This window comes from Rhinoraja longicauda, chromosome 25 (assembly GCF_053455715.1).
Source record: "Rhinoraja longicauda isolate Sanriku21f chromosome 25, sRhiLon1.1, whole genome shotgun sequence".
Lineage (NCBI taxonomy): Eukaryota > Metazoa > Chordata > Chondrichthyes > Rajiformes > Arhynchobatidae > Rhinoraja > Rhinoraja longicauda.
Window position 1 is genome coordinate 6910711 of NC_135977.1, and position 23528 is coordinate 6934238.

Genomic DNA, 23528 nt, shown 5'->3' on the forward strand with positions numbered 1-23528 from the left:
TTACAGTATAGCAAAGGGGATTACAGAGGCATGAGGCAGGAGCTGGCCAAAATTGACTGGAAGGAGGCCCTAGCAGGGAAGATGGTAGAACAGCAATGGCAGGTATTCCTGGGAATAATGCAGAGGTTGCAGGATCAATTTATTCCAAAGAGGTGGAAAGACTCTAAGGGGAGTAAGAGACACCTGTGGCTGACAAGGGAAGTCAGGGACAGCATAAAAATTAAGGAGAGGAAGTATAACATAGCAAAGAAGAGTGGGAAGACAGAGGATTGGGACTCTTTTAAAGAGCAACAAAAGTTAACTAAAAAGGCAATACGGGGAGAAAAGATGAGGTACGAGGGTAAACTAGCCAATAATATAAAGGAGGATAGCAAAAGTTTTTTTAGGTACGTGAAGAGGAAAAAAATAGTCAAGGCAAATGTGGGTCCCTTGAAGACAGAAGCAGGGGAATTTATTATGGGGAACAAAGAAATGGCAGACGAGTTAAACCGTTACTTTGGATCTGTCTTCACTGAGGAAGATACACACAATCTCCCAAATGTTCTAGGGGCCGGAGAACCTAGGGTGATGGAGGAACTGAAGGAAATCGACATTAGGCAGGAAATGGTTTTGGGTAGACTGATGGGACTGAAGGCTGATAAATCCCCAGGGCCTGATGGTCTGCATCCCAGGGTACTTAAGGAGGTGGATCTAGAAATAGTGGAAGCATTGGAGATCATTTTTCAATGTTCTATAGATTCAGGATCAGTTCCTGTGGATTGGAGGATAGCAAATGTTATCCCACTTTTTAAGAAAGGAGGGAGAGAGAAAACGGGTAATTATAGACCAGTTAGTCTGACATCAGTGGTGGGGAAGATGCTGGAGTCAATTATAAAAGACGAAATTGCTGAGCATTTGGATAGCAGTAATGGGATCATTCCGAGTCAGCATGGATTTACGAAGGGGAAATCATGCTTGACAAATCTACTGGAATTTTTTGAGGATGTAACTAGGAAAATTGACAAGGGAGAGTCAGTGGATGTGGTGTACCTCGACTTTCAGAAAGCCTTCGACAAGGTCCCACATAGGAGATTAGTGGGCAAAATTAGGGCACATGGTATTGGGGGTAGGGTACTGACATGGATAGAAAATTGGTTGACAGACAGAAAGCAAAGAGTGGGGATAAATGGGTCCCTTTCGGAATGGCAGGCAGTGACCAGTGGGGTACCGCAAGGTTCGGTGCTGGGACCCCAGCTATTTACGATATACATTAATGACTTAGACGAAGGGATTAAAAGTACCATTAGCAAATTTGCAGATGATACTAAGTTGGGGGGTAGTGTGAATTGTGAGGAAGATGCAATAAGGCTGCAGGGTGACTTGGACAGGTTGTGTGAGTGGGCGGATACATGGCAGATGCAGTTTAATGTAGATAAGTGTGAGGTTATTCACTTTGGAAGTAAGAATAGAAAGGCAGATTATTATCTGAATGGTGTCAAGTTAGGAGGAGGGGGAGTTCAACGAGATCTGGGTGTCCTAGTGCATCAGTCAATGAAAGGAAGCATGCAGGTACAGCAGGCAGTGAAGAAAGCCAATGGAATGTTGGCCTTCGTAACAAGAGGAGTTGAGTATAGGAGTAAAGAGGTCCTTCTACAGTTGTACCGGGCCCTGGAGAGACCGCACCTGGAGTACTGTGTGCAGTTTTGGTCTCCAAATTTGAGGAAGGATATTCTTGCTATGGAGGGCGTGCAGCGTAGGTTCACTAGGTTAATTCCCGGAATGGCGGGACTGTCGTATGTTGAAAGGCTGGAGCGATTGGGCTTGTATACACTGGAATTTAGAAGGATGAGGGGGGTTCTTATTGAAACATATAAGATAATTAGGGGATTGGACACATTAGAGGCAGATAACATGTTCCCAATGTTGGGGGAGTCCAGAACAAGGGGCCACAGTTTAAGAATAAGGGGTAGGCCATTTAGAACCGAGATGAGGAAGAACTTTTTCAGTCAGAGGGTGGTGAAGGTGTGGAATTCTCTGCCTCAGAAGGCAGTGGAGGCCAGTTCGTTGGATGCTTTCAAGAGAGAGCTGGATAGAGCTCTTAAGGATAGCGGAGTGAGGGGGTATGGGGAGAAGGCAGGAACGGGGTACTGATTGAGAGTGATCAGCCATGATCGCATTGAATGGCGGTGCTGGCTCGAAGGGCTGAATGGCCTACTCCTGCACCTATTGTCTATTGTCTATTGTAACATACGAGGAATTTGATTTGCCATACAGTCATACCAATAAAAATCACCAAAATACACAAAATACATTTTAACATAAACATCCACCACAGTGACTCCTCCACATTCCTCACTGTGATGGAAGGCGAAAAAAAGTTAAATCGCTTCCCTTCTTTGTCCTCCCGCAGACGGGGGCCTCGAGCCTTCTGTTGACGGGACGATCTTGGCTCCCGTAGCTGGCAGTCGGGCCCTCCGCATCGAAGCGATCAAGCTCCCGCAACGGGGGATCTCAGCTCCCCCGTGCCGGGCAATCGGATCTTGGGTCGGGGCTAGTCGAACATCTTGTGACTTTGGAGCTTCCTGACATCAGTCTCTGCTCGATGGTGAAATCCCAGGCAAGGGATCGCAGGCTCCGATGCTAAGTCCACGGCCCTGCGGTGGGGCTCAAAGTCAGTCTCGAGCAAGGCCGCCAGCTCCATGATGTTAGGCCGCAGAGCGACCGAAGATAACAACACTTAAAAGATACTTGAACAGGTACTGTCATAAATGTAGTGAGGTAGAATTTCCCAATACGAGTGGGGAACAAGCATGACAATTGTCTGGATTTCGAGGATCCCGCTGACCTGGTTAGTAAAGGCAATGCTACTGATAGGTCCACTTGTTCAGAAAGTATTTGGCAACATGCATCACTAGATCTAGTCAAGGCAAGGCTCAAAGACAAGGTTATTAATTCGACAGGGAATTGGCCTAAAGAAGGAAGAACAGAAGTTGGTACAGGTGGTCTTGATTTGATGTTTGAATATGTCTGACAGGTTGCGTCTCACAGGAACCTATTCTGGAACCTATTGCTATTCAGTAGGTTTATTAATAACCTTAGCACGAGGATAATGAGCAAACTGTCACAACTGCAAATGGTCCCCAAAAAATCCCAGTGGACACAGACCCACATTTTACTTCATTTCTTTAGTTAGCTTTAGTTTAGTTTATTGGCACGTGTACCGAAGTATAGTGAAAAGATTTATTGTTGTGTGATATCCAGTCAGCGGAAAGACTATACATGATTACAATCAAGCCGCCCACAGTGTACAGATACAGGATAAAGATAATAATGTTTAGTGCAAGGTAAAGTCCGATTAAAGATAGTCCGAGGGTCTCAATGAGGTCGATGGGGGGGACAGGTAATCATGTATAGTCTATAGTTAGTGATAGGATGGTTCAGTTGCCTGATAACAGCTGGGAAGAAACTGTCCCTGAATCTGGAATCTACTAAACCTGATGTGGTAACCTACTGTTCCCTATTTTCCAGTCATTCCTCTATCTGTGCTGCCAGATATCCCGCCCCTTTTAGTTTCTGATCGTACTCTAGCTTGTGAGAGGACGGTTCAGTTGCCAGATAACTGCTGGGAAGAAACTCTCCCTGAATCTGAAGGTAATGCATTTACAAACCTTTGTACCTCTTGCCTGATGGGAGAGGAGAAAAGAAGGTGTGACAGAGGTGAGACTTGTCCTTGATTATTCTGGTGGCTTTGCTGAGGCAGCGTGAGGTGTAGATGGAGTCCATGGAAAGGTGGTTGGTTTGCGTGATGGTCCACAACTCTGCAGTTTTTTACGGCCGGATTGAGTTCCCAAACCATGCTGTGATGCATCCCAAAAAAATGCTACGGCGCATCTGTGGCAGATAGTGTTTTTTTTTAATATGTGCTGAACTTCGTTAGCTTTCTAAGGAAGTAGAGGCATCGAAGTGCTTTCTTGGCCATTGCTTCGATGTAACTTCAATTTGTCTTTAGAGAAAGCCAGAATGGTTCTGCTAATCAATCTACACTTGACCTGATTCCGACACTGATAATTATTTCACAAACTTTTCCTGCCACCAAGGTTAAGATGTCTAGTTCATGGTTACAAGCTTTATATTTTTCATCCCATCCATTTTAAGTCTGAAAATCAGTGACAACCTTAAATTCATTTAATTACCTTAGCTTCACCCTGGGTCGTACCAGACAATCGTCAGTCAGGCTGTTGCACGATGTATCCAATTAGTATCCAAGCGCCCTGATCTTCATATCTGTGTGGATAGTTTAGTTTATTGTCACGTGTACCAGGGTGCAGTGAAAAACTTTTTTGTTGTCATCCAGTCAGCGGACAGCGTGTACATGGTTACAATGAAATTATCGACAGCACGGTGGTGCATCGGTATAGTTGCTGCCTTTTAGCGCCATTGACCTGGGGTCAATCCTGACTATGGGTGCTGTCTGTACGGAGTTAGTACATATGATGTTTTCCCCGGATGTTTTCCCCAGTTTTGTCATACATTCCAAAAACATACAGGTTTATAGGTTAATTGGCTTCAGTAAATTATTGTAAATTGTCCCTGGTGTGTAGGATAGTGTACAGGTATCACTGGTGGGCGTGGACTCGGTGGGCCAAAGGGCCTGTTTCTGCGGTGTATCTCTAAACTAAACTAAAACTAAACTGCCACAGTGTACAGATGCAAGATAAAGGGAATAAAGGATACACTCAAACCATCCCATGTGCATTTGACCCGTAGGCCATATCTGCCCATTTGTGAGCGTAGGCCCATCTTGTCTTGCAAGAGTTAAGAGCAGCAATCTTGGAACGTTTGCACTGGGACAGAGTTGTTAGCTTCGGTCAGGATCTACAGACTACCGTGACTGCTTTGCAGACAATTTCAATCCTCCCTTTCTAATAATTAAGAACAGGATCTCTGGCTAATTTTCCTCACTTCAGTGCCAGGATACTGAAACAAACTGCCCCCCACCAGTTGTTACCTCAGAGATGATTAGCTAATTCTGCTGAGAGATGGGGATGGGGGGTGGGGGCGGGTGTGGGGTGGGGGGGGGGGGGGGAGGAGTGGTCCCTTTTGTACTCTGATTAAACTAGTTGTTCTTTAATGGACAGGCACAAATTCTGGACAGACACTATGCTATGTAAAGCTTATGATACCTTTTCATGTAAATGGTGCATTTTCCGTGGAAAATGGAAAATTCTAATCATGTATTTTTCATCTACTGCAGAGGCTGTACCGCAGTCTTGCTTTGCTCCTGTCTAACAAGCTTTCTTTCTAAATAAAATAAAGAAATTAGGTTGCATAACAAGAAAGAGTGAGCAGGATATAAACAAAAAGTGGTTCAAACATTGAAGCTTTCAACCATCTCTATCTCTTCTCGGTCAGGAGAAAGGATATCACCCCAGGGGTTACATGGGTGGCATGGGGTGTTTTATTTAAAGAAAGGTGCAAACACTATTGAATATGACACTACTGGATTTATAGACACTGAGAATGCGTGAAGAGTTCCTGCAGTTTTTTATTTTGTATATATTTTTTATTGTGAACAAAGTTTATTTTTGGAGGTGTCTTTTAAATGTTGTTGTTGTCTGCTGGACATTTATCTATTTGCAGCTTTGTAAAAATGTATTCCTTCATAAAATGTGGATATTGTGGGCAGTGTCCTATTTAATTAACTGTTCCGGAGTTTGGGAATAGGGTGAGAGTCTACCATGTGGGTGGGTCTTGGGTCTGGATCAGGTAAGTGTGGGAAATCTCCTGACCGAGAAGAGATAGAGATGGTTGAAAGCTTCAAATTCCTAGGAATAAATATTACCAACAACTTGTCCTGGACCATTCATGTTGAAGCAATGGCCAAGAAAGCACATCAACGCCTCTACCTCCTTAGAAGGCTTAGGAAGTTAGGCATGTCGCCAACAACTCTCACTATCTTCCACAGATGCACCGTAGAAAACATTTGTTCAGCATGCATCACAGCATGGTTTGGGAACAGCTCAATCCAAGATCACAAGAAACTGCAGAGACTTGTGGAAACTTTATCATGTATCTGTACACTATGGATGTCTCAATTGTAATCACATATTGTCTTTCCGCTGACTGGTTAACAAAAGCTTTTCATTGTACCTCGGTACACATGTCAATAAACTAAACTAAACATTGGTGAGCCATCTGCGTTTAATCCAGCTGCCATGTTGAGATTCAAGCTTGTATTTGAGAACCAATCAACCTGAAAGCTGCCCGCCAGTTCAGTAATTTAGCCACTGTGTCTCAGCTCATAGCTTGCCGGGGGCTGCCAACAATCCTACATCCTGCACAGATGATTTCTTCTCTGCAGAAATTGGAGCAAACTATACAGGTCCCTGCAGGCTGTAGGACAGACACGGTTTTCCTGACAGATCTCTCTACTAAATCCTTCAGAACCCAGAAAAAAATCTAATGATCTCAGTTGAGAAAAATGCAACCAACAAAAAATTCAATATATACTGATGCTGGAAACCTATAATAAAAATAGAAATGGCTAGAACCCCTCAGCAAGTCAGGTGGAATCTATGGAGAGGGAAATAGAATTGTCGACCTGAGACATTAATCTAGAAAATACTCAGTGACAGCATCCATGGCCTCAGGGCTAGAGTTCTAAAGAATCAACTCCTTCTCCGGCGACTAAATCAGACCCTCTAGTCAGGAGAAACAAAAAGTGGTTCAAACATTTTTGTCCTTCCCCTGCCGATTTTAAATTTTATTTTGCTCTTTAAGGAATGAAGCAGATTTTAATTTAATAATTGGGACTTATTCCCTATTGTTTATTTAATATTACTTGAATCCCACTCCCATATCCTCATTAATTCATACAGCACAGAAACAGACCCTTCAACCTAACTCGTCCATGCCGATTAAGGTGCCCCATCTAAGCCAGTCCCATTTGCCTGCATTTGGCTCATATCTCCAAACCTTTCGTATCCATGTACCTGTCCAGAACACCGACTTTACAGGAAAAGGACTTGATGGATCCTGTGGCGCGGCTCCTTGAGCAGACTGTTCAGCTTGTCTAGCGAAGTACCTCATCGCCGGAACTCACCAACAAGCACCAAGACTTCGCTTGGATGACGATGAGAGGAGCCCTCCAAGTCAGATCCTTCCTGCACCGTCGGTATCTCACTACCAGTGCAAGCTGCCCTCGGGACAGCTGCTATGGAGAGGAAACGGTTGCCCACTTCTTCGCAGTGTGAATTTGCGAAGAGAGTCTGGAGAAGCATGTAAGGGTCCTTGTCACGATTAATCTCTAGCAGAGGACTCTCTGATTTATAGACTGTTCCCAGGGACACATTCAGAGACCGACATCAAGTGCGACTCTTTGGTCTGCCCGAAACTTGTTGATCTCCCAGCAGAGTGAGATGTCCGTCAGAGAATGTTGCCAACTGACCCATTCCAGACCTCAGGTGTACGTGGGAGGGACTCGCTGAAGATTGGGGCAGCCAACCCTAAGGTTCTATGGAAAAGGATCACAGTCTAGGATCCTTGGAGGGCAGGGATTGGTGGAGACAACCCTCAAACAAGGAAGGGATTACAAACCAGGGGGTTACATGAGTGGCAAGGGTGCTTGGTACAAGGATAGTTTGCGAACACTACCGAATATAACACTAATGAATGTATAAACGCTGAGAATGTCGGAGGTTTTTGCACAGTTGTTGTTTCGTATATATATATTTTATTATTCTGAATAAAGTTTATTTTGGGGGGAAAAAGGACACCCCTCAAATAAGAGAAAGGATATCACCCCAGGGGTTACATGGGTGGCATGGGGTGTTTTATTTAAAGAAAGGTGCAAACACTATTGAATATGACACTATTGGATTTATTTTTGGAGGTGTCTTTTAGATGTTGTTGTCTGCAGAAAATTTATCTACTTGCAGCTTTGTAAAAATGTATTCCTTCATAGAATGTGGATATTGTGGGCAGTGTCCTATTTAATTGTCTGCCCTTAACTGCGCCGGAGTTTGGGAATAGGGTGAGAGTCTACCATGTGGGTGGGTCTTGAGTCTGGATCAGGGAAGGGTGGGAAATCTCCTGACCGAGAAGAGATAGAGATGGTTGAAAGCTTCAAATTCCTAGGAGTAAATATTACTGTCAACTTGTCCTGGACCATTCATGTTGAAGCAATGGCCAAGAAAGCACACTAACGCCTCTACCTCCTTAGAAGGCTTAGGAAGTTTGGCATGTCGCCAACAACTCTCCAAGCATACAGCTCCCAGCATGCACAGACTTGGAAGATAGACACAAAATGCTGGAGTAGCTCCGGGATCAGGCAGCACCTCTGGAGAAAAGGAATAGCTGATGTTTTTCGGGTTGAAACTCTTCTTCAGACTGAGAGTCATGGGAAAGGGAAACTAGAGGTATGAAAAGGTTCACAACAAATCAGAGCACTGATGACCTAGGATAGGTGGAGCCCACAATGATCCATTGTTGGCAGTGGAAGAGTTGATAACGAAGGGATACAAACAGTGAAACTAGCAGGATGACTAGGGTGGCCGGGGGGAGGGGGGGAGAGGGAGAGTGAATGCAAGAGTTACTTGAAATTAGAGAAGTCAATATTCATACCGCTGGGTTGTAAGCCGCCCAGGCAAAATATAACGTGCCGTTCTTCCAATTTGCGTGTGGCCTCATTGTCTTCTCTGGAATGCTAAAAGTTGAGGAGAGACCTGATTGAAGCATATAACATTATGTGAGGTGTAGATAGGATACACAATCAGAAACTTTTTTGCAGGATGGAAATATCAAATAAATACTAGAGAGAATAGTTTTAAGGTGAGAGGGACAAGGTTTAAAGGAGATGTGCGGGGCAATTTTTTATACAGAGGTGGTGAATGCCTGGAACGCGCTGCCAGGGCTGGTGGTGGAGACAGATACGATCGTGGCATTTAAGTCATTTTTGGATAGACACAAGGATGTGCAGGTATTGGAGAGATAGATTATGTGCGGGCATATGTTCTAATCTGTCATTCCCTTCCTGCAATTGTGTATACATTTCAGGACTCGATTTGGTATCTGTACACTTAAAATCTCACACACTTCTTTAAGATGGGCAGTAAGTTTTTGATTAGCTATGCTAATATTTGTGATTGGGTATCAAATGTCGCTTCTTCATTAATTTGGGATGTTTTACTGTGGAACTGCTGTAATGTGAGAATGAGTGCAAGATTGCACTGATATCAGAGGAAGAGAGCAATTATTCTAAAGGAGACGGTCGCGCAGTTGCATATTAATGAGTGGGGATTATACAAAGTAATGAGCGACGCAGTGATTGCAGGAAGAATTACCCCAAGGATTATATGAGTGGATAATTAAAGTGTTTGGAAAGGTAAACAATGATTAACAGTAAAGAATAATAACAGAGTGACAGATGACAAGAAACAAAAGCGGGCAGGACAGTGGCACAGCCGGTAAAGCTGCAGCCTCACAGTGCCAAAGACCCGGTTCAATCCCGACCTTGGGTGCTGCCTGTGTGGGGTTTACAAATTCTCCCTGTGACCATGTGGGTTTCCTCCAATATCCCAAAGATGTGCGGGTTTGTAGGTTGTGTAGGAAACACAACTGCAGATGCTGGTTTAAATCAAAGGTAGACACAAACTTCAGACTGAAGAAAGGTCTCGACCTGAAACTTCGCCCATTCCTTCTCTTTAGAGATGCTGCCTGTCCCGCTGCGTTACTCCAGCATTTTGTGTCTACCGGTTTTGTAGGTTAATTGGCCTCTGTAAACTGCCCCTAGTGTGTGGAGAGTGGATACGAATGTGAGATAACATAGAACTGTTGTGAATGGGTGATCAATGGTCGGTGTGGGCTTGCAGGGCCGAAGGGCCAATCTCCGTGCTGTATTTCTAAACTAACTAAACTAAACAATACAAAGGGTAACAGGAGCAAAGGTGCAACTGTATGAAGATTAAATGGGAATGAGGTTGATTATAAAGAACAACAGGAATGACTGAATAGCGACACAAAATCAAGAAGTGATTAAAGTGTGAGGCGATGATTGCGTAGATAATAATGGATTGGGGGAATGATGATGCACTTAATGGGAGATTGGTATTGGTTTATTGGCGTGACGTGTACCGAGATACGGTAAAAAGCTGTAATTAGGATGGAGCAATTTCTGGGAATACTAATTTTGAGGAGGAGGTGAGTTGTGTGTGACAGGAGCAATGTTTTACAAATTGGTTTATGACCTTTCTCAGAAAGGAATGGTATCTCAAAAGAATATTCATCAAGTTTGTGTTCAGGGACCTGCATATCCATGAGCCTATTCAAAAGTCTCTTGAATGCCACTATCGTATCTGCCTCCACTACAACCGTCGGCAGCATTTTCTCTGTGTAAAAAGACTTTCCCTGCACATCTCCTTTAAACTTTGTACCTCTCATCTTATAGCCATGTCCTCTAATATTTGATAATTCCATCCTGAGGAAAAGGTTCTGTGTGCCACATCTGTGCCTCTCGTTAGTTTAGGTTAGAGATACAATATGGAAACAAGCCGCTTTGCTCCATTGAATCCATGCAAATCAGCAATCACCCATAAACTAGTGCTATCTTACACACCAGGGACAATTTACAGAAGCCAATTAACCTACACTCCTGCACGTCTTTGGAATGTGGGAGGAAACCGGAGCACCTGGAGAAAACCCATGTGGTCACGGGGAGAATATACAAACTCTCTACGGCACCTGCAGTCAGGATCGAACCGGGATCTCTGGTGCTGTAAGGCAGCAACTCTACCACTGTGCCACCATACCTCCCTCTTATGTCCTCAAGCATGACTCCTGCACAAGTTGGAGTTCTCCTTATGTTCTGTTCTGCTCTCCTTATTGTGGAATCACCCTGGCTTGGAAAGAGGCTACTTGGCCCATCTTTCCTCTGCTAATTCTTTAAAAACATGCAAACTCTTTACAGACAACACCTGCAGTCAGGATCAACCCAGGTCTCTGATGCTGTAAGGCAGCAACTCTACCGTTGCACCACTTCCTTCCTGTAATGGGGCGACTGGAAGTGCACACAATACTCCAAGTTTGACCTAACCAAAGTATTTAGGAACGACTACAGAGAGTAGTGCGTGAGAGAGTGTGGCTATGTGTGGCCTTGTGATGGGATGAAGGACTGTTTATGTTGTTTAGGTTGATGGAATTAGGGTTAATGCAACATTGGGTGAAGATTACAGGAGTTGAATGTTTGCTTTGAGTTGAATTTATTGGATTGCTAAGGAAAGTTTATCCAAAAGGTTCATAAAACAGGCGAAAATGCAGGAACAAAGCCTGAGCAACCTGCTTTGTCTAACCACTGGGATGTGTGGTATTTCTGGTGGCACAATGGAGCAGCTGGTAGACCACAGCACCAGAAGCCCAGGTTCAATAGGAGCAAATAGGTCCTTCTGCAGTTGTACAGGGCTCTAGTGAGACCGCAACTGAAGTATTGTGTGCAGTTTTGGTCTCCAAATTTGAGGAAGGATATTCGTGCTATTGAGGGCGTGCAGCGTAGGCTCACTAGGTTAATTCCCGGAATGGCGGGACTGCCGTATGTTGAAAGACTGGAGCAACGAGGCTTGTATACACTGGAAATTGGTATTGGAGGTAGGGTACTGACATGGATAACAAATTGGTTGACAGACAGAAAGCAAAGAGTGGGGATAAATGGGTCCCTTTCAGAATGGCAGGCAGTAACTAGTGGGGTACCGCAAGGCTCGGTGCTGGGACCGCAGCTATTTACAATATACATTAATGACTTGGATGAAGGGATTAAAATTACCATCAGCAAATTTGCAGATGATACAAAGCTGGGTAGTAGTGTGAACAGTGTGGAAGATGCTATGAGGTTGCAGGGTGACTTGGACAGGTTGTGTGAGTGGGCGGATGCATGGTAGATGCAGTTTAATATGGATAAGTGTGAGGTTATCCACTTTGGTGGTAAGAATAGGAAGGCAGAGTATTATCTGAATGGTGTCAAGTTAGGAAAAGGGGACGTACAACGAGATCTGGGTGTCCTAGTGCATCAGTCACTGAAAGGAAGCATGCAGGTACAGCAGGCAGTGAAGAAAGCCAATGGAATGTTGGCCTTCATAACAAGAGGAGTTGAGTATAGGAGCGAAGAGGTCCTTCTGCAGTTGTACAGGACCCTAGTGAGACCGCACCTGGAGTACTGTGTGCAGTTTTGGTCTCCAAATTTGAGGAAGGATATTCTTGCTATTGAGGGCGTGCAGCGTAGGTTTACTAGGTTAATTCCCGGAATGGCGGGACTGTCGTATGTTGAAAGACTGGAGCGACTAGGCTTGTATACACTGGAATTTAGAAGGATGAGAGGGGATCTTATCGAAAAGTATAAGATTATTAAGGGGTTGGACACGTTAGAGGCAGGAAACATGTTCCCAATGTTGGGGGAGTCCAGAACAAGGGGCCACAATTTAGGAATAAGGTGTAGGCCATTTAGAACTGAGATGAGGAAAAACTTTTTCAGTCAGAGTTGTGAATCTATGGAATTCTCTGCCTCAGAGGGCAGTGGAGGCCAATTCTCTGAATGCATTCAAGAGAGAGCTTGATAGAGCTCATAAGGATAGCGGAGTCAGGGGGTACGGGGAGAAGGCAGGAACGGGGTACTGATTGAGAATGATCAACCATGATCACATTGAATGGCGGTGCTGGCTCGAAGGGCCGAATGGCCTCCTCCTGCATCTATTGTCTAGAATTTAGGACGAGAGGGGATCTTATTGAAACATATAAGATTATTAAGAGATTGGTCACATTAGAGGCAGGAAATATGTTCCCAATGTTGGGGGAGTCCAGAACCAGAGGCCACAGTTTAAGAATAAGGGGGAGGCCATTTAGAATGGAGATGAGGAAAAACTTTTTCAGTCAGAGAGTTGTAAATCTGTGGAATTCTCTGCCTCAGAAGGCAGTGAGGCCAATTCTCTGGAGGCTTTCAAGAGAGAGCTAGATAGAGCTCTTAAAGATAGCGGTGCCCGGGGATATGGGGAGAAGGCAGGAATGAGGTACTGATTGTGAATGATCAGCCGTGATCACATTGAATGGCGGTGCTAGCTCGAGGGGCCGAAAGGCCTACTCCTGCACCTATTGTCTATTTTTATTGTCAATTTCAACTTCAGGTGCTGTGTGGAGTTTGCATGTTTTCCATGTGACCTTGTGGGTTACACCCGGGTGCTCCGCTTTAGTTTAGTTTAGTTTAGAGATACAGTGCGGAAACAGGCCCTTCAGCCCACTGAGTCCATGACGACCAGCGATCCTCAGACACGAGTGCTATCCTACACACTAGGGGCAATTTGTGATTTTTATTGAAGCCAATTAACGTACAAACCTGTAAGCCTTTGGCGAGTGGGAGGAAACCGGAGGACCCGGAGAAAACCCACGTGGTCAAGGGAAGAATGAATAAATTCCATACAGACAGCACCCATAGTCTCTGGTGCTATAAAGCAGCAACTCTACTCTTGTGCCACAGGGCCACCCCTAAAGAGAATTATTACCTAGTAGAGCTTCATTGGATAGGTTGTTGGTTCAGCATTTACACATTTTACGTTTCCCCAGCCCTAGAATGCTGCTTCTAATCTATTCATCGTCGGATGCACCTTTGCTTCCCTTCGCTTCTCTGTGAAGTGCCTTGGCACATTTTTTCTAGGTTAAAGATGTTATGGAACAAAAATAGTCCAAAATCCAATTTAAATCTGCATCCAACATTTGCACTGAAATAATCGACAGCCCATTGTGTTCAAAACAGGTAAAGTGTGCTGCCACAAAAAACAGATGCTGAGAATATTTATGGATAAAATCCATCTGGGGGCATGACAAAATCAAACAACAAAGCCGGCTGGTACCCAAGGGAGCTCAGACCTTCTCCTTGATCTGCACATCTTCTGTGCTGCTGGAAAGTAAACAGCAACATCTGAAAGTTTCTTCTCTTCCCTTTGAGACTGGTCTGCACCTTAGCCTGTTTAATGGAGAGTTTTTCCCATCTTGCTCCTTGTAAAAAAAGGCCTCCCTTTGCCCAGTGTTGATGCAGGATATATTGGCCAGTATCATGTTTACTCTTTAATATTGTCCCCAAAAATTATACTTTACTCGTAAATATACAATGCAGAACATTTGCAGGTTGATATTCGCTGTAACTAACAGTGTTATGTTTGCTAACGCAGTGGGCCGAACAGCCTGTTCCATGCTTTATCTCTAATCGATGAACAAAACTCAAACTGTTGACAGCTGGAGCCCAAGCAGCAATCTCTGCAGTACCACAATGTCCACATCCTTCCAGCCTGAGAAATATCTGTTTATTTCCACTCTTGGCATTCTATCTGTCAACCAATGCCTCGTCCACGCCAACACATTGCTGCCATCTGCACTTGCTCTTCGCTTGTCACCATCCCTTCTCTGTGGGACCTTATCAAAACCTTTCTGAAAACCACTGGTTCTCCCTTATTTATTCTACTCATCACATCATTTATGAACTTAGTAAATAGACTTAAGTAAATAGACTTTCATCAATCTATTATTCTTTTCAGTGTGTTCTTTTATTACATCCTTCATTGAAGATTCCAGCATTTTCCCAACTTCCATTGTTAGTTTAGTTTAGTTTTAGAGATACAGAGTGGAAACAGACCCTTTGACCCACCTAGTCTGTGTCAACTAACAATTACCCATTCACACTAGTTCTATCCTACAGTCTAGGGGCAGAAGCCAATTAACCTACAAACTGGCACGGCTTTGGAATGTGGGAGAAAACCGGAGCACCCGGAGAACACCCACATGGTCACAGGGAGAGCCTGCGAACTCCACACAGGCAGCACCCATAGTCAGGATCAAACCTGTGTCTCTGGCACTGCGAGACAGCAACTCTCCCGTTGTGCCACTGTGTTAGACTAATAGGTTGGTTGCTTTTTTTCTCTTCCCCCCCCTCCCCTCCCCCTTTCTCAGATAGAGGAGTCTCAATTGTAACCCTCCAATCCACATGATCTATGGAGATTCTGGGCAGCACAGTGGTGCAGCGATAAAGTTGCTACCTTATTACGCCAGAGACTCGAGTTCGATCCTGACTAGGGGTGCTGTCTGTACGAAGTTTGCACATTCTCCCTGTGAACGCATGGATTTCACAATAGACAATAGACAATAGGTGCAGGAGTAGGCCATTCAGCCCTTCGAGCCAGCACCGCCATTCAATGCGATCATGGCTGATCACTCTCAATCAGTACCCCGTTCCTGCCTTCTCCCCATACCCCCTCACTCCGCTATCCTTAAGAGCTCTATCCAGCTCTCTCTTGAAAGCATCCAAGAACTGGCCTCCACTGCCTTCTGAGGCAGAGAATTCCACACCTTCACCACTCTCTGACTGAAAAAGTTCTTCCTCATCTCCGTTCTAAATGGCCTACCCCTTATTCTTAAACTGTGGCCCCTTGTTCTGGACTCCCCCAACATTGGGAACATGTTTCCTGCCTCTAATGTGTCCAATCCCCTAATTATCTTATATGTTTCAATAAGATCCCCCCTCATCCTTCCTTTGGGTTCTCCGGTTTGCTCTCAAATTCCAAAGATGTGCGGGTTTGTTAATTAATTGGCTTCGGTAAAATTGTAACATGTCCCTAATGTGTAGGATAGTGCTAGTGTACGGAGTGATAGCTGATTAGCGCGGACTTGGTGGACCGAAGGGCCGTTTCCGCGCTGTATCTCTAAAGCCTAAAGATTTGAAGGATGATAACCAGAGCGAACACTTCAATGTAAATGCTGGGATGTAGCATAGGAACCCTTAGGATTTACCGGCATTCTGTCTCTCCACCTTCTCCAGGGCCATTCTGTTACTGATAGAAATCTCCTTCAATTCCTCAATCCTGCTACACCTTTAGTTTTCCAACTAACCTATTATATTCTTGAACCAACTTGCACAACCCTAATCCTACCTCGGCAATGGTACACAATGGACCATTCTTGCACTTGGTGTTTTTTGATTGTTTATTTTTGCACTAATATCTTTGTTTTTTGTGCAATCTATATCTTTTCAGTCTTGAGAATTTGTGTAATACATGTATAATTTTTTGTTTGTGTTGGCCTGAGTCGATGTGCACGTGATGCTGCTGTAAGCATAATTTACATTGTAGCTGTACTTGTGTCTATGACAATAAACTTGATATGTCATAAAAGCATGGTCCCACATGCGGGCTCAGTAGACTTTCTGTACACTTGCTAATCGTGGATTAGGGGTATAGCAATACTCTACAGGAATGTTTGTAAGAAAAATAACTTAACTGTTTTTGCACTTCGCACATGTGACAATAAAAGCACCATTGAACCAGTGAATAATTTGCCAATTTTTGCATGTCGCTGTTCCCTGACAACACAATATTATCACAATCTCTTTGTTATTTTATATTCCCTGAATCTGATTCTCAGGCACCCTTGCCCATCTTTTCCTTTTCACATATCCACTGGAAATCTTGCAGCTTCTTCCCTTCCACTCCCTCCTTCCTTCCAAAGTACTTGAACCGTTTTACTAACCCACCCTTGCTCCTGGGAGTGAGTGCCATATTAGTGGAAAGTCCAGTGGTTTTCTTTTTAGTCCAGGATTAAATAGATCACTGGGGGTTTGAGAGATATGGGCCAAATGCGGGATGGTGGGACTAGTGTAGATGGGGCTTGATTGGCATGGGCAGGTTGAGTCGAAGGGCCTGTTTCCGTGCTGGATGACTCTGTGACTACGACCAGAGGCTATTCTTGGAGGCTCCGCGATTCTGCACTGATCGCCCCCAAAACCCCTGGTTCTTCGGGGCTGTTCTCTGAGATACAGGGAAAGGTTTAGTTATTGATTCCAGATTGTCCTTTGCGGTGGAGAGTGTTGATTGACAACACCACGTGCCACGAGATATTGGCCATCAGTGGTCGACAGCCCTGCTGGAGGGGTGGGGGAGAGGAGAAGGAGGAGAGGAGGAGGAGGGTTGGGGGGAAGATTTCACTCTGTAATTAAACTGCTGGGAGGCTGGCTGGCCGGCCAGTGTCAGTGCGCAGGGAACGAGGGAGAGCGAGCACACAGCACAAGTCTGGCGTGAGGCATCACTCAGGTACAACTTTTTGATTCGATGTGCAATTCACACAAACAAATTGCCTGCATTAAACACACCGACTGTCGCGGGGTTAGTGGAAATTGCTAAGAGATCGGCGTTGTAGCAGGGCGAGATAGCAAGCAAGCATTGAAGCAATCAATGGGTAGACGGTGTAGTCTGACGCCGACTATAGGAGTGTAGGGGACCGTCACTTGGTGTGAGGTTGGGGCAGGTTACTAACTCGCGCACGCTCTTCCAGGAGGTCCCCATTAAAACGTGCTGCTAATCTGTCCCTAACTCACTGCATTGCTGGAAAGATGTGGATGATCGCTCTTTCGCAGCAGCTTGTTCTGCGTGGCTCAGCCTCCAGAGCGCTGAAATACCATTTTCTCTGGTCGCTTCCTCGCAGTTTAGTCAAGAATCAAGAGTGTTTTATTGTTATATGTCCCAATTAGAACAATGAAATTCTTACGGAGTAGCACAACAGAATTTGTAAACATAGTACCTGGTAAACAATACAATAAATGAGAAAAAAAAGTGTATATATATATATATATATATATATATATATAGATAACTTTTTTCTCATTTATATATAGCGAACTGGCGACACTAACCGAGGCAGCTTCCAGGTAGAACTGGTGCACTGACTCGCTTCAACAGCGCGATCCGACTCTCAACGTGGGAGCATTTGTGCTGGGAAGCAGGGTTCACAGTATTGATAAAAGCAAGACGTGTTTTTAAAACAGACGCGACCCCCACTGTTAATTAAAAGGTAGGAATGTGCAATGACTGGCCGTCGTTGCCAAATACTGGTACTGAATACTGTGCTGAATGCGCCGCTTTTACTGGAAGGCTGTGACCGGTGTGGTGGGGATGGAGCGCATTGTGGAGCCTTTATTCTCAACATTTTGGTCCCGAAGACGTCGGCGAGAGGACAAGTTACTATGCTCCAAGCTGGCGGATACATCTCCCATCCCTGGGCGTCAGACCAAGCGGGCGCGGGCACTGGTGCAGGGGGGAGGGTCTTTATCGCGCGAGAAAATCCCTGGTGGTTGCAGTTGCAACACAGCCGGGGAATGTCGGAGCCGTGTCCATGGGCGGCACAGACACGGTGGGCCGAAGGGTCTGTTTCCGTGCTGTGCTTTTCGGTCTCTGCATCTGAATGGACGGGGTATCGAAAGGGCTGCCATAGAGCAACGCAGTCCGTGTCCGTTCTTGCATTATCTGCTGCTGTACTTTGCCAACAGTGGATGACTCTCACTCGCTCACACACACACACACTCACTCTTATCTCTAACTCTAACACACATGCACTACTCTCTCTTTTCTCTCTCTCACACGCGCGCACACACCCCTTGCACCCGGCACCCTTACACCCACCACCCTTGGTCCTGGGGGGGGTGAATCCGTCGAATCCATTGCTGCAGACGGCTGTGGAGGCCAAGTCATCGGGTATTTTTTAAAGTGGAGATGAACAGGTTCTTGATTAGGAAGGGTGTCAAAAAGGCAGGAGAACGGGATTGAGAGGGAGAAATAGATCAGCCATGATTGAATGACAGAGTAGATTCAATGAGCTGAATGGCCTAATTCTGCTCCTATGTCGTCCGGTCCCAAAGACGTATAGGTTTGCAGGTTAAATGGCTTTAGTAACATTGGAAATTGTCCTTGGTGTGTAGATAGTGCTAGTGTATGGGGTGATCGCTGGTCGGCGCAGACTTAGTGGGCAGAAGGGCCTGTTTCCTCACTGTGTCTCTGAATTCTAAACATAGGTGATCTGGAGCTGGCTAAGTGAATCTAGTATAGATGAGGTATCAGGTCGGCATGGACTAGTTGGGCTGAAGGGTCTGTTTTCATGCTATATGGCTCAATGATTCTATCCAAACTCCTGCATAGTATCATCCCAATCTTCATAATGCTTTAGCAAAGGCTTCTGATGTTGTATCTTAAGTTGCCTCACACAACTATTATGATTACATCTTCACAACCCTTCAATGGGTGAAAGTGATTTGGATTCCCGAGGATCTGGAAAAAAAACAATATAAATATTTGTCCTTTTTAACCTTTGTAAAAGGCTGGCTTGGATGATCCAGAACATTGGGCCTATACTCGCTGGAGTTTCAAAGGATGAGGGGGGGGGACTTCATTGAAACTTACCGACTAGTGAAAGGCCTGGATAGAGGATGTGGAGAGGATGTTTCCACTTGTGGGAGAGTCTAGGACTAGAGCCATAGCCTCAGAATAAAAGGACGTGTCTTTAGAAAGGAGATGAAGAGATTCTTTAGTCAGAGGGTGGTAAATCTGTGGAATTCATTGCCACAGAAGGCTTTGGAGGCCAAGTCTTTGGGTATTTCTAATGTGCAACTTGACAGAGTCTTGATCAGTAAGGGTGTCAGAGGTTATGGGAGAAGGCAGGAGAATGTTGTTGATTGGGAAAGATAGATCAACCATGATTGAATGGCAGAGTAGATTTGGTAGGCCGAATGGCCTAATTCTGATCCGACAACATATGAAGTGAACTTTTTAACCTTGGCAAAAGGCTGGATGATCCAGAACACTCAGTCATCCTTGAATTTTTGGGAGGTCCCAAATTATTTTACGATCCCAAACTTATTTAGTTTGTATTCCAGCCCCTTATTGTAATTGAATCAAAGCAGTGACTCTTTAAAAAAGTAATTCATAAAGTCAAAATAAAATTTGAGAGGTGGCCCCAATATAATTGGAAGAGAGCCTCTAACTGGCCTAACTAGACCACAAAATTTGGCTCCAGGATATAATTTTAAGTGCAAATGAGTGACCCTGCAACATGCCCAGAAAGACGGGCATTTCCAGCACGGCTGTATCCTCATCAATGAGTGTATAGGAAGAAACTGCAGCTGCTGATTTAAACCATCCCATCAGGAGAGATCTAGTTTAAAGCTGTGCAATGGAAACAGGCCCTTCAGCCCACTGAGTCCACACTGACCTTTACACTACTTCTATCCTTACACTCTAGGGACAATTTACAGAAGCCAATTAACCTGCACACCTTAGAAATGTGGGACAAAATTGGAGCAGCCGGAGAAAACCCAAACGGTCACAGGGAGAACGTGCAAACTCCATACAGACAGCACCCGTACTCAGGATCAAACCTGGGTCTCTGGTGCTGTAAGGCAGCAACTCTACTACTGTGCCACCCATTTAAGCGGGAAGAAAAAAGTCAACATATAGTCTGAAGCTTAACATGAAGAATTTGCAGAACTTTCTTCTTAAATGGGTTGGCCCCAATGTGACAGATTGTACCTAGTCAAAGAAAGGTATTGGTGAGACCACACAGCCTTTTATCAATGTGATTTTGTTGGTCGATGGCAGCCGGGTTTCAAGCAATTTTGTTAAGTATTGAGGTAATGTTCAATGCTGTTTTCCTCCTGATCACCACACAGAGGTATAGTCCATCCCCAAGTCTTGCAATGTTGGGAGAAGGATTTGGCTGTCATATCTGTTGGCCCCGGGAAATGAAACAGATGCCTCGAGACTGCTTAATCCAGGGATATCCACAAAACTGCCTCTTCAAGTTGAGTTGTGGCAGCCCAATTTGAATCATTGAGTCATACAGTGTGGAAACAGACCCTTCAGCCCAACTTTCCCACGCCGACCACCATGCCCCATTTACCCTAATCCCACCTCCTGCATTTGACCCATATCCCTCTAAACCTGTCTTATCCATGTACCTGTCTAAATGCTACTTAAATGTTGTGATAGTACCTGCCCCAACTATCTCCTCTGACAGCTCATTCCATACACCCACCACTGTTTGTGTTTAAAAAAAGTTACCTCTCAAGTTTGTGTTAAATCTTTCTCCCTTCACCTTAAATCCATGTTCTCAGGTTCTCGATTCCTCGACTCTGGGCAAAATACTCTGTACATTTACCCAATCTATTCCCCTCATGATTTTGTACACCTCTATTAGATCAACCCTCATTCTCCTGCATTCTAAGGAATAAAGTCCTAGCCTGTTCAACCTCCCTCTAAAGTTCAGGCCCTCAATTCTTAGCAACATCCTTGTAAATCTTCTCTGCACCCTTTCCACTTGACAACATCTTTCCTACAATATGGTGACCAAACTTGAACACAATACTCTAAATGTGGCCTCACCAACATCTTATATAACTGCAAGATGACCTCACAACTTGGATAGGGTGATGTTTTGGGAAGAAGGGTTCCAACCCAAAACATCACCTATCCACGTCCTCCAGGGGTGCTTCCTGAACCGTTGAGTTACTCCAGCATTTTGTATCTCTTCGGTGTAAACCAGCATCTGTAGTTCCTTCCTACATATTTTGTCAGCCATGATTGAATGGCAGAGTGAACTTGATGGGCCGAATGGGAAACCAGTACCTGCAGTTCCTTGTTTCTACATTCTTTCCTCCTTCAGCCTCCTTTGATCTAAACTTTAAGCCAATTGGGAATGACTCCGTAATCAAAGGCAAGTCAGGTTATACCTGGGTACTTGGCAGCAGAGCACAAAGAGACCAATAGAACCACAGTCTCCAATTGATTGATTAGTACGGGTGTCAGGGGTTATGGGGAGAAGGCAGGAGAATGGGGTTGAGGGAAAGATAGATCAGCCATGATTCAAAGGTTTCAAAGGTCTTTTATTGTCATGTGTACCAATTAAGGTACAGTGAAATGTGATTGAAGATAGACACAAAATGCTGGAGTAACTCAACGGGCCAGACAGCATCTCTGGAGAGAAGGACTGGGTGACATTTCGGGTTGAGACTCCTCTTCAGACTGAGAATCAGGGGAAGGGTCTCGGCCCGAAATGTCACTCATTCCTTCTCGCCAGAAATGCTGCCTGTCCTGCTGAGTTACTTCAACATTTTGTGTCTCTTCGGTGTAAACCAGCATCTGCAGTTCCTTCCTGCATATTTTGTCAGCCATGATTGAATGGCGGAGTAAACTTGATGGGGCGAATGGCCTAATTCTGCTCCTATAACGTATGAATTGAGCCCAGCAAGTGTGATTCTGTGAACAATTTCCACTTACTTTCTGTGATGAGCTTTGTTTCTGGAGGGCTGATGACTGGGTCTGCCGTGGCCTCCACATGATGGCCCCTTGCCCGGTCAGTTGTATAATGGGGTGGTTTGCAGGCTGCGGCCAGCTGCAATGCTGTGTCCGACAGGCGTCCCTGGCATGTTGGGCTGCTGCAGAATAATAAGGAGCTGACTGCTGCTGAAACACCGCTGGCACGAGGCTGCATACTGCAGGGATCCTCTGCTCTCTGCAGCTCTCTGGTGTAGAAATAAAAACAGGATTAACTGAAAAAAATGAAAAAGAACCTGGCTTGCGAAAGTCTTTAACGCCCAGGCTCACCTGCCATCTGAGGAAGACTGTGGTAAAGACTGAGTTCTAATTCTTTTTGCAAACATCAGGGAAAAACTGAACCGACAAATATAGATATATATTTTAATTTACATTTTTGAGTCTGATGTTTTAAGTGGTTGTGGAGAGAGATGGTGCAACAGTTCAAGGTAGGAAATGCTTGACTTAATGATGTCAGTTTGTGATACTATTGGGGGAATCTTAAATGATTTTTGACTCTCTGCAGTGGGAATTTCACCAGTATAATTCAATTAGAGGTATAAATAAATCCCATCACTATATTTATTTTGCTACGGCTCTCTGATCAGTTCACTGGTTTTGCTGCCCAGCCTGAAGGATTGATACCTTCCCTAGTGGTGTTGGGATAACTTAATGCAGCTTCTAGCAACAAAAGAGCTGATGGTAGAAAATACTACAAAATGCTTGAGTAACTCAGCGGGTCAGGTAGCATCTCTGGAGAACATGGATAGGTGACGTTTCCAGTCGGGACCCTAGGTCAGACTATATATCAGATCAGGCTTATACTTCAGTATAAACCAGCATCTGCAGTTCATTTGTATTACAGCCGATATAAGCCCTCTATGAGATAGATTGAGGGACTGGTCTTACCCTGGAGGTGAGATCAGGAGAGGGAGAGGATTACTTTTGATGCCGACTGCTGGAGAGAGTCTTGTTTTAATGGAGAACGTTGCAGAAGGTGTTACATTTGTTTTCCTGGTGATTAGTGCTGGGGGAATGTGATTGTTTTTGGAGGGGAATTGAGGTGGTGGGGGTTTCACTCACAGAGAGTGAAACCAAGACCATTGGTTGGATGGTCTTGTTCCAATGAAGACTGTCGAGGAGGGATGATTGTTTTAACCAAGGATAGACACAAAGTGCTGGAGCAACTCAGCAGGTCAGGCATCATCTCTGGAGAAAAGGAACAGGTGACATTTTGGGTCGGAACCTTTCTTCAGACTATGGATGGAGGCTCATTGTGGTGGGGAAGGGTCTTATTCTGGGGAGTAGTCCATTCTAATGGAGGCTGCTTGGGAAGGAATGGAGTAAGGTAGTTCTGATGGGTAAACTGGAGAGGGAGAGATCTTGTTCTTG

General features: G+C 44.8%; 1 protein-coding gene across 5 annotated transcripts in view; it reads left to right on the plus strand.

The window, feature by feature from the left end:
• Positions 1 to 23528, plus strand: part of rph3ab (rabphilin 3A homolog (mouse), b) — a 189377-nt gene that overhangs the window by 44407 nt on the left and 121442 nt on the right. For 4 of the 5 annotated variants that reach the window (XM_078421802.1, XM_078421803.1, XM_078421807.1 and 1 more), the window contains exon 1: positions 17007 to 17090. The exons of the other annotated variant lie outside the window; for it this stretch is intronic. The gene's annotated coding sequence lies outside the window, so the exon portion shown is untranslated. Of the gene's footprint in view, positions 1 to 17006; positions 17091 to 23528 lie in introns of those variants that run through there. 5 annotated transcript variants of the gene reach the window in all.